Consider the following 14,686-nt stretch of genomic DNA (forward strand, 5'->3'; position numbering starts at 1 on the left):
GTGTATTCTATGTAATTTATTCTCAAGATGTGTTCTAGACTAGTTTTGGGTAAAATATATGTACATAAAAAGTTGTGATAATTGCATAATTTTTTTTGAAAAGGGTATAAGTCTGCAGTCTCTCTATGTGACTGCAAACTGGTGAATCCTCACAGTACATGCATTGCGCCCTGTCAGGGGTCTCCACTGCAGGCGCCAGGAGTGAGAGGTCATGTCACCACAAATATTCAATTTGCATACTTGTAGCTACATTCCGACTAGACGTGTCTAGCAATAAGCAAGGCTACGCGTGTCTATTCGGTACGTGACCACATGTATGCAAATCACATACTTGCGGTTACATGCACAATGCTCTCGGCAGCGTAAAATCCTCACAGCGTGCAGTCACTATGTAGCCTAAGTCCGGAAAGCCCCTTAATGTTAAACTGGAGGAGTCTGAATCACAGGAACATCCAGTCGTACATTAAAGCACTACTCCTGCGGGGTTTTTTAAATTTACCGCTAGAATAGTGTCACTAATCTAAGTCCCGTCCCTCTAGTCTTATGCTCTCCATCCGCCGGCTTTATCTGTTATAGGCGCTAATCTGGTTGGTCTTTTACAGGTTGTAAGCTGTTGAATCGCTCCATTGTTTGCTGGACGATCCAGAAGTCACTGTTCCATGTAAGTTTATGAGAGCCAGAACAAGGCTCTCATAAACTTATATTGAGAGCTTGTAACTGGTACCTCTGATTTCCGGTCAGTCAGAAGTTACGGCCATGAGATGACGGATCGGTATCAGAGTGGTGCTGGGAACAAAGAAGACAACCCCTGTTCATATGGACACTCTGTGGACTCCATACTGCTGTGTCTAGTGGTGCAGCTCAACCACACTAAGCTTGGTTTACTTGTGTACTGTGTACAGGCACATACATTTGGATGTCACAGTGCCATACAGTGCAGTAAAATCTCAAGCAATCTCCACTTCCCTTTTGTTTTGCTCATCACAGGGTTTTAGGGACCATGGAAAGGAATGTGTCCGAGAGTAGGAGACTTTCTCTGACACGGCATTCTTCTGGAGATCTCGAACATTCGTCTTAGTTCTGGTTGGTATAACTAACCCTTAGAAGCTGTTCTCCCTTAGTCATCCGAGATCAATACCTCTAATTTTCCTATTTGTGGGACATCTACCACACCCAAGATTCCAGTATCACTGGTTTCATCCTGTGTGATCAGTCTGTTGAAGAAGTCCTACTGGTTTCCATGGCACATCATCAATAGAGCCTAAGAGCATTCGACTCGTTCCGACTTCTGAAAAGGTGTGAGAAGCCGGGGAACCCAGCGAGCGGATAACTTATGCATGTGAAGATGGTCTTGAATTATTTTTTTCCACGGACCCCACATTAATCTTGACATTTTGGGCTAGGTGGCAAATGGTTACGCAGCAATTTTCCAAAATGGTGACCTCCACTTGCTGGATGGTGTGTTCATCAATAGCAGAGTGGGGTCGCCTTGGAGTTGGAGCTGTTTGCACCAAAGTCCGGCCACATTTGAATTGACAATGACAGTTCTTGACTACATGATATGATGAGGACTCATCACCATAAACCTCTTTCATCTCATCAAATGTCTCCTTTGGTGTGTGGCCTATCAAGTAAAGAAACTTGATGACTGCTCTTAATTCCACTGGTTCCATTATCAAACCTCACACCAATTCAGCACATGTAAAATCAAGACCCTTATCAGTTCTGAGTTGCAAATTGGCACGTAACCTAAAGAGACTTATATCATTGCACATGTGCAGTTTCAGCATCCTGGGATAAATATAAGTGGATCAGGGGAAATCTTAAATGAACACCCCTCATAACTTTTTATTGAAGGTCTCCTGCAAGAAATCAAACCACTAAAACAATCAGCATTTCTTCAGCTGGAGCTCTTCCTCCATCTTCAACCAGCGGAGGCTAACTAGTCTCAAGTACTTATACCATTCTTTGTTACTATAAAGTCTTTTAGTTTTAGATAAGGCAAAGAGCCTATTTACTCAGGTAAAGTCTTCTGTAAAGTACATAACTGGTAGATACCACTCAGGTTAGCTTACCTGATCTGTAGGCAGCAGTACCTGTTTCATCTTAACAGTCCTTGGTACTTTACTCGGTTTTACCAAGTGTATCATAGGTCAGCATCACTGGTCTTCTCACTTCTCGTATCAAAACCCTCCTGCTGGGTTGTTCAACTGATACTACGGATTCTTCAGTTACGGGGGTTTCTTTCTCCGCATTCATTTCCAGCACTTCCTCCAATGTCCTTGGAACTACATCCATAGGTTCTTGTTCTTCTGTCGAATCATCCATTTCTGTACAGTCTGGTGATTCCTCTATTCCTAGGTTTCTATTGATATCTTTGGCAACTGATGCTTGTCAGGTCTGAAATGAACTTCAGTTGTGTTTCTTGGTACAAACTCTGGAGCTTCAGGGCTTAGTTCACTTTCATGAGGATGGTAGGTATCACTTCTTGTTGGTATGCCAAGTACAAAAGTATGGTCTTCATCTAAATTCTCAAAGACTGTGGCAGTCTCTTAGCTGATCTTGTTCGACGTTGATCCACTTCCGGGATGTCTTCTGGTGTGGGGTAATCGCAGAGTTGTAGCAAATTCCGATGTACTATTCTTGTTTTATTGTCTCCCTTTTCCAGTCTGATTTCAGAAACTGGGCTGTCGTCGGACTTTATCTTAATGACCACATACACCTTGTCTTCCCAGTTGTACGAATTAAGTTTTCCTGGACCACATTTCTCACGTACGTTTTAGACTAGCACACGACTTCCAAGAGTCAATTCCTCTACGTAGCTATAGGGAAAAAAAATGGAGACACAAAGCGCAAAATAGGGTCTTATCCTTTAGATAACCAAGAGAGCTTTCTTAGAATTGCTCACCTGATTTTGTTGAAAGAAGAGCATGTAGCGATTTCGGCTGCTGCAGATCCACAAGCCGATCAACGGCCGCATGAAAATATAAATTGTGCAGGAGGTGTGGGTTAAATCCGCGCTGCCTTAATGATGAAGTTCCGAGGATAATAAATATAAAAGGTGGTTTATTCAACGCGTTTCAAGGTCAGTGCGACCTCTTCTTCAGGAAATTCCACATACAACATACAGATACAACGTGCTTACATTGTTTAAATACCAACAGAGTTAAAAAAAAAAAAAAAGCCAGATGGTCAGATGACATATGGTGTCAAAGTTCATGGTTCACAAAAGGTTAATACAACTTTGTTAGCACAGAATTCATTGAAGGATAATCTTACATTAATTTATATTTGCAGGATATTAAATTAAAAAAGATGGTAATCAGTTGGTTAAGTTAATCGGTTAAATGTCTCTTCAATGAAAAAAAGAAAAAAAGAAAAAAGAGGAGAATAGCTGATAAGAACCTGTGAGATGAGATTCCCCAGTTACCAAGGTCTGCTGTGTATGTGGAATTTCCTGAAGAAGAGGTCGCACTGACCTTGAAAAGCATTGAATAAACCACCTTTTAAATTTATTATCCTTGAATTCCTCTACGTGACATTTTTGATTATACAGGTCCTTCTCAAAAAATTAGCATATAGTGTTAAATTTCATTATTTACCATAATGTAATGATTACAATTAAACTTTCATATATTATAGATTCATTATCCACCAACTGAAATTTGTCAGGTCTTTTATTGTTTTAATACTGATGATTTTGGCATACAACTCCTGATAACCCAAAAAACCTGTCTCAATAAATTAGCATATCAAGAAAAGGTTCTCTAAACAACCTATTACCCTAATCTTCTGAATCAACTAATTAACTCTAAACACATGCAAAAGATACCTGAGGCTTTTAAAAACTCCCTGCCTGGTTCATTACTCAAAACCCCCATCATGGGTAAGACTAGCGACCTGACAGATGTCAAGAAGGCCATCATTGACACCCTCAAGCAAGAGGGTAAGACCCAGAAAGAAATTTCTCAACAAATAGGCTGTTCCCAGAGTGCTTTATCAAGGCACCTCAATGGTAAGTCTGTTGGAAGGAAAAAATGTGGCAGAAAACGCTGTACAACGAGAAGAGGTGACCGGACCCTGAGGAAGATTGTGGAAAAGGACCGATTCCAGACCTTGGGGAACCTGAGGAAGCAGTGGACTGAGTCTGGTGTGGAGGAAATGGGCTACAGGTGCCGCATTCCCCAGGTAAAGCCATTTTTGAACCATAAACAGCGGCAGAAGCGCCTGACCTGGGCTACAGAGAAGCAGCACTGGACTGTTGCTAAGTGGTCCCAAGTACTTTTTTCTGATGAAAGCAAATTTTGCATGTCATTCGGAAATCAAGGTGCCAGAGTCTGGAGGAAGACTGGGGAGAAGGAAATGCCAAAATGCCTGAAGTCCAGTGTCAAGTACCCACAGTCAGTGATGGTGTGGGGTGCCATGTCAGCTGCTGGTGTTGGTCCACTGTGTTTCATCAAGGGCAGGGTCAATGCAGCTAGCTATCAGGAGATTTTGGAGCACTTCATGCTTCCATCGGCTGAAATGCTTTATGGAGATGAAGATTTCATTTTTCAGCACGACCTGGCACCTGCTCACAGTGCCAAAACCACTGGTAAATGGTTTACTGACCATGGTATTACTGTGCTCAATTGGCCTGCCAACTCTCCTGACCTGAACCCCATAGAGAATCTGTGGGATATTGTGAAGAGAAAGTTGAGAGACGCAAGACCCAACACTCTGGATGAGCTTAAGGCCGCTATTGAAGCATCCTGGGCCTCCATAACATCTCAGCAGTGTCACAGGCTGATTGCCTCCATGCCACGCCGCATTGAAGCAGTCATTTCTGCCAAAGGATTCCCGACCAAGTATTGAGTGCATAACTGAACATTATTATTTGATGGTTTTTTTGTTTGTTATTAAAAAACACTTTTATTTGATTGGACGGGTGAAATATGCTAATTTATTGAGACAGGTTTTTTGGGTTATCAGGAGTTGTATGCCAAAATCATCAGTATTAAAACAATAAAAGACCTGACAAATTTCAGTTGGTGGATAATGAATCTATAATATATGAAAGTTTAATTGTAATCATTACATTATGGTAAATAATGAAATTTAACACTATATGCTAATTTTTTGAGAAGGACCTGTAGTATGCTTTGCTCTTGTTTTGCCCTTCCTTGACCATTTTTAATGCTATGCTGTATGCTTCTGTCATACATTCTTTCAATTTCTGAACATATTCAAGATACATCTTGCAAGTCTCTGAAACTGGAGTATTGAACATTATATCGATTGGTAGCCTTGGAGATCGATCAAACAGGTAGAATGGTGAATAACCTGTTGCTTCCGTATTGGTACAATTGTAGGCATGCATCACTTTTGGGACAGAACTCTTCCAATCCTTCTTCTCATCGACTGTCAAAGTTCTCAACATAGACAGTAACGTACGGTTGAAATGTTCAACTTGTCCATTGCCTTCGGGAATGATAGGGTGTTGTGTGAGATCTTTGGATCCTGCAGTATTTCCTTCACTTGGCAAAGAGCTGGTTCTCAAATTCTCTTTCCTGGTCATGGTGTAATCTCGTTGGGAACCCAAACGTCAGAATGAAGTAGTTGAAGATCTTCTAAACCGTTTTCTTACCAGGCTGATTTGTAGTAGGATATGCTTGAGCAAATTGGGTAAAATGGTCCAGCACCACTATGATGTATTCATATACACCCTTGCACTTCTCGAGATGCAGAAAGTCTATTGAAACCATCTCAAATAGATAGATCGTTTGAATGTTAGCCCATAGGTGCTCAGGTTGGTGTATTAGGACGCTTGTCTTTCAAACAACCACACACTGTGATCACATATCTCTCGATATCTCTTTGCATATAAGGCCAGAAGAAACGTTCAAGAACCAGGTTTGTAGTTCTTTCTACTCCTTGGTGTCCCATGTCTTCATGGAGTTCTTGGAAGACCAACCAATGTTATATTCCAGGTAGCACTAACTATTGTTTCTGGGGAAGCAAAAATAACGCAGTCTTTAGGAGCGCTAAGGCAGATGGAGATTATTAATAAAGGTTTGTGCCTTCAACCATTTTTAATACATTATTTGCCCTCCACAATGCGTATCAATAGTGGCATGCTATCTTCCTCAAGGGGTACAAAGGTACCGCGTTATTTTTGCTTCCCTTCTCAAGTCCCTTTCGAGGGCACGCGGCAGGAGCAGCTTTGGGCTCGGCATCCTCTTCGCTCTGGCTCAATGACCTGTGGTGACATGGATTCCTGTGACGCCTCCCTACGGTCACATGTCCGGACCCCGTGATCTCACCAGGAAGAGCTGCACAGCATGGAGATTTGATCCTCCTCATCTCTACGCTCAAACTGGGGTTGTGCAGGGGTGCACAACCCCAAGAGGTGAATGGCCCTTTGGCCCCCTAGACCACCAAGTCCTTTTCATGCGTGCTCCCTGTCTCCTTTCTCTTGCATAACTATTGTTTCTGTCCTCTTTTGCAATACAAGATGCAGTCTGCGCTGCAACAGAGCTTTGCCCATTCTTTAAATAACACAGCTACTGCTGGTGACTCAGTATCTCTCTCTTGCTTGCTCGGAAACCGATTTTGGTCCCCATAAGGTAGAATTCTGCCAATTATGTGGTCTTCCTGTTTTGCTTCCAGATTGTTTCTTTTGACAGCTGGTGAAAGGACATGGGGTGATCTTGTTCGCTTTCATGGTAGTTGCCACCATCAATGGGCACCACAACGGTGTGCATTCCTTATGCTGGACTTGCACTGCTTGGGTGGTGCTCACAATAGCTTCTAAACTGACTTTTTCAGAGCACTCTTGCATGAACCCCTCAGGCTCTAACAGCATTCTTGACAATCCATCTGCATCTGCATTGCATTTTCCTGGCCTGTACTTGATACTGAGGTTGAAGTCTGCTAATTCTCTCACATGTTCAACATGCTCGGCTAAGGTCTTGCTGTGCACCACATTGTCATCTAGGTATGACTGGCAGATATTATCCCTTAATCCCTCTAGACATGCTTCTCTGGAATTCTGCTGAGGCAGAGCTGAGCCCAAACGGTATACGGATCATTTATACAGTCCCCTTCGACAAAACGGTGATACAGCTTACCCTGGTCAAGGACAGAAAACCAGGTACTTCTTGACAAACTATCCAGCATGTCTTGAAACTTTGGTATCTGGTGCCGATAAGAGATTGACTTCCAGTTTAGTTTCCGGTAATCACAACAGAGCCTCAACATGCCGTCCTACGCCTCATACGATAAGGATTAACGAAAAATACCAAACATATACATATACACACATAAACAACAGAGGGAAACACCAGGGAGTGGAGAATGAGGTTAAACCAAAGTATGAGAATAAAGGGAATTATCACACACTCAAAACCTAGCAACAGTCACAGATAAACCCACCAAACGCCTTTCTCCAACAACCTCCAGCCATGCAGCAACTCTGACAATGAGTGCTAGCCAAGACCCAGTTTATATAGGAGATGGACTGGCTAACAGTGCACAGCTGAGAGCCTTAGCTCCAGGAGCTCTCAACAGAGCAGATTAACCCCTGCACTGCCCAAAGACATTTAACAAAAAAGTGAAGTGGTTTTAACCTGTGCAGGAGTGAGAGAAATCAGGCACTACAGTCTTCTGGCTCCTCTCTGTCTCTGTAAACCTCTGAAAACTTTCCCAGAATGCCCTGGGGCCGTGCTGACCACTCTATGTTTCCTGTAACCACTTTAACCCCTACATTTATATATAAAACTACACAAATGTATTCACATAATGTGTCTCTTGTCTTTAGGGGCAGGAACAGTGTAAGACAGTCCACATTCTTATAAGTACATTGATGGTCTGTTGTAAGGATATGTCAACAGTTTATAGGGAACCTGACCACTGATACCTGTTATCTGTACCATGGACAGCATTTACCAGACACTGGCTGTATGATGTCAGCCAGATATGGCTGATATCATACAGCCAGTACCCGATACATGCGCTGCCCATGGATCAGGCAGCATGTTCAGCTATCAAGTTCCTTATGAAGTGATTTGCGGATTTTCAAGCGCCAGTTCATCTTATCTGTTACAGATACATGGGTTGAATTTACCTGGTTTTCCATATGCCTATCCTAACCTAAAATGCGGAGGAGTACAAGGTGCATGCATCTTAATAAATATGGCACACCTTTTGTAATGAGCTGGCCGGCTCTGACTGTTCTGTTATCATTGATATAGAAGAATCTGTGACAGACACTGCCCCCGTGTGGCCAGAAGTTATACCTATGCCGAATGTGATTACAGAGAAACAAACTGTATTGGCTAAGCTCCCCCCTGTTATGTCATGTGACCAGGAAGAAGGGAGAGAAGAAGTAAAAGACCCGGGAAGCCAGTCTGTGCAGAGAGAAGTCTGTATATGCTGGTGCCCTCCTGTGAATGCGATATAACAGATTGTCTGGATGATCCCTCTCCCTTGAAAGCTGACTTCCAGATCCTGAACCCACGAACTGTAAACGGGTCCTCTGTTGAGAGGCCGAATATTCACTCAGCGGTGACATCTCCACAGATCCTGAACCCACGAACTGTAAGCGGGTCCTCTGTTGAGAGGCCGAATATTCCACCCCTACCTGCCGTACCCCAAGGACTACAGTCTGGACCTGAGAGACGGAGCTTTGTTTAATCCCTGCAGTGACAGACAGGCCTGCGACGTGGGAAGATAACCTCCTGGAGTAAAGAGACTGGTAACGTGTGGATAGGGACAGTGAGGGATAGTTCGTTATTACACGTTAATTCTATGAATAGGCATTTTTTGTATTGTCTGCAATTGTGTTCCGCTGTGTTAAGAAAATGTTTAACAGTAAAGATATGTTTGATAAAATGGAATCTGGGTGTGGAAGTTTTGCTGAGCCAGATCATGGATATACATGGGCGAACTTGCCCTCGGTCACTTCATCTGGCGTAGTCGGCAGGATCTGTGCCCAGCAAGATTCCCACCCAGGCCCAGTGTACAGTCAGAAACCGCCGCCGGTGTCCATTGTAAACCAGGTCAGGAAATTTGGCGGGCGAAACTACCCCGTACCAGAGTGGGCAGAACAAGTGCGGATACTGGGAGAAATGTATAATATTGACCCTAAGACCTTGGCAGAAATGGCGGTACTGACGCTAGAGGGGGAGGCATGGACGACAGTCAGACTGGAGACGGTCAGGGGGCAGCGTGTGTTAGAGGATTTGGTGCGGGTGCTGGAAAAGACCTATGGACCTACTACGTACCAGGGAACACTGCGATACCTGTTCTTTAGACGGACACAGCTTGAATGGGAAGACATTCCCCAGTATGCAAATGCCCTTCAGGTACTCCTTGAACAAGTCTGTGCAAAAGGGGAACAACTGGCTACTATAGCTCCTCGTGACCTGGTACTGAGAGACCAATTCGTTATAGGGCTGAGAGACCAGTATCTTAACCGTACGCTACAGGACTTGATTCGGATGACGCCGACTCTCACCTTCGCTGAAGTCAAGCAGGAAGCCATAGAACGTTCTAGGGGACCCGTCATGGATGTGGAGACTCAAAGCGCTGCGTGCAGATCCATATTAGACATTAAACAGCCCAACAGTGACACCGAGGAGCTGAAACAGATGGTAGCAGATTTACAGCAACAGGTGTCACAGTTAACACTAGAACGGCAGAGAGACCAGCGGATGCAACCTAGCCGTCCCGCGGGACCGTGTTGGTCATGTGGTGACCCCCGTCATAGGGCGAATCGTTGTCCTCAACGAACAAACCATCAGTTACCACGACGAACAGAATATCAGCTACATCCACGAGCAGAGCCGCCACACCAGGTCTCACCACAATGGCCGCCGTTAAACTAGACACCCCTGCAGCTGAGGTTCGAGCAGCAGGGGGGGACAGAGAATGGGGTGTAGAAAAACAGAGCCAGCAACGGAGTACTCTTGCCTCGAGTAGTCCTACACTTGAAGTTATTCTGGAGGGAGTTGCAGTACAAGGATTGATGGACACTGGGTCGCAAGTGACCACGATCTCTGAACAGTTTTATGAAAAGTACCTCAAACCAAGAACTGCTTGTGATCCAGATACCACCATTAAGATACTTGCGGCTAATAACCTACCCATTCCAGTAACCGGAGTCGCCTGGATGGATGCGAAGGCCTGTGGACAAGACCTAGGGAAACGAGGAATCGTCATTGTCAAGGAAGGCTTCGGCTCCGAGACTCCAGTAATAATTGGAATGAATATCTTGAAAGACCTGGATCTTATGCTGTTGAAAAGAAAAGGGCCCAAGTACTGGCAGAAAGCTACCAAACATAAACCGACTCGTCTGGCGTTCCAGCGCGTAATCCGGACCGTTGGACTTCAACAGATGGCAAAGGAACAACTACCCCTAGCAGCCATTAAAGTGCCCCGCTGTACTCGGATTACTTTGCCCGCTGAAAAAGAGACAGTCATTTCCCTGCCTCTTAACACCAACCGACAACTTGAAGGAGTTGAAGTGTTAATCGAACCGAGGGCTCCAAGTGGGGGTAAGCTAAACCCACTAGTCGCCCGCACCCTAGCCGTTGTGAGGAATGGAAGAGTCCCTGTCAGGCTAAACAACACCGCAGACGTAGGTGTAGCCCTTGAAGCTGGAACGCAACTTGCCAGAGTATATGCTCTACCTACAGAAGTGAACCCCATGGGACCCTTACAATTCACCCCGTCTACAGAAGATGGCCGGACGGTAACTGTCTCAGCCATAAATGCTCAAGCAGATGATGAAGACATTGGGCGAAAACTACTGGAAAAAGTGCAACTGGACCCGTCCCAGTACACCAAACAGGAAGTGTCTCAAATGGAGAAACTACTGCGAGAAAACCAAGACTCCTTTGCAAAGCATGACACTGACTTCGGGTACACCACCAGTATTCAACACGAGATTCCCACGGGTGATGCTGCCCCTATTCGCGAGAGGTACCGACAAATACCACCTCAACAATACCAGGAGGTGAAAAGCCTCTTAGAATCTATGCTACACGCCGGAGTGGTGCGGGAAAGCCAGAGCCCATGGGCTGCACCCGTGGTGATAGTCAAAAAGAAAGATGGATCCCTGAGATTTTGCGTAGACTACCGTCGGCTGAACGCTTGCACGATCCGGGACTCCTATCCACTCCCCCGGATCGAAGAGTCACTGACCGCCCTGAAAAAGGCCAAATATTTTTCGTCTCTAGACTTGGCCAGTGGATATTGGCAGGTCCCCATGAGTGAGAAGGACAGAGAAAAGACCGCCTTCATCCTTCCCATGGGCCTGTACGAGTTTGACCGGATGCCATTCGGCTTGAGTAACGCACCAGGGACCTTTCAGAGACTGATGGAACGCTGTCTGGGAGATTTCAACTTCGAATTCACGCTGATATACCTTGATGACATCGTGGTATACTCCGCCACCTTTGAGGATCACCTTCACAAGCTTGGCAAAGTGTTCCAGCGCTTGAAGAAACACGGCTTGAAGTTGAAGCCCAGCAAGTGCCGTCTATTCCAGCAGGAGATCGATTACCTGGGGCACCGGATCTCGGCCGAAGGTGTCCAACCCTCTCCAGAGAAGATAGCAGCTGTCCGAGAGTGGCCACAACCAACTACCATCAAAGAGGTCCAGGCTTTCCTGGGGCTAGCGGGCTATTACCGCCGATTTGTCAAGGACTTTGCCCGGCTTGCGGAACCACTGCATGAGACCCTCCGAGGAACCGCGAACAGTCCCAGAGGACGACGCATCAGCTGGGGGCCCGACCAAGAAAAATCATTCCGGGCGCTTCAAGCTGCTCTGACATCACCCCCTATTCTGGCATTTGCAGACTACACCTTGCCGTTCCAGTTATACACCGACGCCAGCCTTCAAGGTCTCGGGGCGGTCCTCTCCCAAGTCCAAGATAACAAGGAACGCGTAATAGCCTATGCCAGTAGATCCCTCCAGGATACCGAAAAGAACCCCGTCAACTACAGCTCTTTCCGCCTGGAACTCCTGGCCCTGACCTGGGCTATGACAGAGAAATTTGCTGGCTACCTGACAGGAGCGGAGGTGCTGGTCGTGACAGACAACAATCCTCTTGCCCACCTAGAAAATGCCAAACTAGGGGCAATGGAACAGCGCTGGATGGCAAGGCTCTCTAGATTCCAATACAAAATTAAATACAGAGCGGGGAAGGAGAATCAGAATGCTGACAGCCTTTCCAGAGTGACATCATCCCCACCAGTGGGGAACCGGGATGAAGAGTTGGAGGAAGATGAACTGCCCGACTTTGCCCGGCTAGCTAAACAAATAGAAGATAGCCGCCAGTATGCTGTAGGCGGGATCGAAGCCGTAGTGGGGTCCCCCCTGTCCCAACAAGAATGGGCCAAGCTTCAAGATCGAGACCCTGAACATGTCTTACTGAAACAGTACGTGAAGACACAAGAGAAACCACCCTCCGAAGTAAGAGCCCGACTATCAACCAGGGCCTCTGCCCTACTTGCCCAATGGGATCGGCTGATCGTGAAGGATGGAGTTTTGTATCGCAGGGCCCTTTTATCCCATATGCTGGAAGAGTGTTTGCAGATTGTCGTCCCGGTGCAGCTAGCCCATGAGATGGTGGCTGAAGCCCACAGAAGGAACGGCCACTTCGGCATAGACAAGACCCTCAGGTGGACCCAGCAATTCATTTTTTGCCCAGGACTCCGTAAGCTGGTTGAAAACGTCTGCCTGAGCTGTCGTACATGTGAACTCCACAAGTCTACTGAGCAGCGTGCACCTGTCCAGACCATTAGCACATCCAGGCCCCTCGAGTTGTTGATGGTGGACTATCTGTTGATCGGAACGGCGAATAGTGGCTACCAGTACTGTCTGGTGATGGTGGACCACTTCACGAAATTCGCCGTCGCTGTTGCTACCAAAGACCAGACTGCCGAATCAGCTGCACAGGCCATCTGTCAGCACTTCGTTCGGCTCTACGGGTGTCCGGAACGGCTACACTCTGATCAGGGGGCGTGTTTCGAAGGGCGAGTCATTGAAGAACTTCAACAGATGTATGGAATCAAGAAATCCAGGACCACCCCGTATCATCCACAAGGGAATGGCGCGTGTGAACGTTTCAACCGGACTCTCCTACAACTGATCCGAACCTTAGCAGAAGACAAAAAGCCTGACTGGCCTCGATTCCTCCCAGAACTGCTGTGGGCCTATAACAATCAAGTCCATTCTGTCACCGGATACACGCCTTACACCCTCCTTTTTGGCCGCCCAGGCAAAGGCATCCATGAGCTACACCTGTCTAACCCTGATGAAGACACCTGTGGTACCTATCCTTCCTGGCTACAAGCACACCGTCAAAGGATGGAAACTGTCTACCGGCTGGTGGAACAGCAGATCCAGGACCAGGTCCACACTGATCCACTTCCAGTACAAGAAGACCTACTGAGTGTGGGTCAACTGGTCCTAGTTCGTATAAAGAAACCGCAAGGAAAACTCCGGCCCAAGTGGGAGACCGAAGTCTATCGAATAATTGGACACCCGTACCCTGGTGGCCCCGTCTACCAAGTACAAGGCGAAGACAGCGGCAGCCTCCGCACCCTGCACCGTAACATGTTGCGCCCCTACCGTTCTCAGCCTGACTCCCCTCCTGTGATACCTAGAGAGATGGATATCACTAATACTGTGGGAAACACCGACACCGGGGATGTAGAGGTAGAAGACATACCTACCCCTGCTCGCCTGACTGACGCGTCTGAACCCCTTACCTCCTCGACTGACTTACCGACTGGGGCGGAGAGTGGAGTGACTGATCGGGGAGAGAGATTAGCACCCGTTAGGCGGACAGCTAGGACCACCGCAGGAGTGCCCCCGGGACAGTCCTACAGAGACCAATATGTGTGGCCCTCTTCACAGCCGGGTCCTACAACCTCCACAGCCATCGCCGCCCTGGAGTCAGTCATTGACAGGGACTGCCAACCTTCAAGTGGGGGGGCGTGTAATGAGCTGGCCGGCTCTGACTGTTCTGTTATCATTGACATAGAAGAATCTGTGACAGACACTGCCCCCGTGTGGCCAGAAGTTATACCTATGCCGAATGTGATTACAGAGAAACAAACTGTATTGGCTAAGCTCCCCCCTGTTATGTCATGTGACCAGGAAGAAGGGAGAGAAGAAGTAAAAAGACCCGGGAAGCCAGTCTGTGCAGAGAGAAGTCTGTATATGCTGGTGCCCTCCTGTGAATGCGATATAACAGATTGTCTGGATGATCCCTCTCCCTTGAAAGCTGACTTCCAGATCCTGAACCCACGAACTGTAAACGGGTCCTCTGTTGAGAGGCCGAATATTCACTCAGCGGTGACATCTCCACAGATCCTGAACCCACGAACTGTAAGCGGGTCCTCTGTTGAGAGGCCGAATATTCCACCCCTACCTGCCGTACCCCAAGGACTACAGTCTGGACCTGAGAGACGGAGCTTTGTTTAATCCCTGCAGTGACAGACAGGCCTGCGACGTGGGAAGATAACCTCCTGGAGTAAAGAGACTGGTAACGTGTGGATAGGGACAGTGAGGGATAGTTCGTTATTACACGTTAATTCTATGAATAGGCATTTTTTGTATTGTCTGCAATTGTGTTCCGCTGTGTTAAGAAAATGTTTAACAGTAAAGATATGTTTGATAAAATGGAATCTGGGT

Source organism: Ranitomeya variabilis, chromosome 4 (genome assembly GCF_051348905.1).
Source record: "Ranitomeya variabilis isolate aRanVar5 chromosome 4, aRanVar5.hap1, whole genome shotgun sequence".
Lineage (NCBI taxonomy): Eukaryota > Metazoa > Chordata > Amphibia > Anura > Dendrobatidae > Ranitomeya > Ranitomeya variabilis.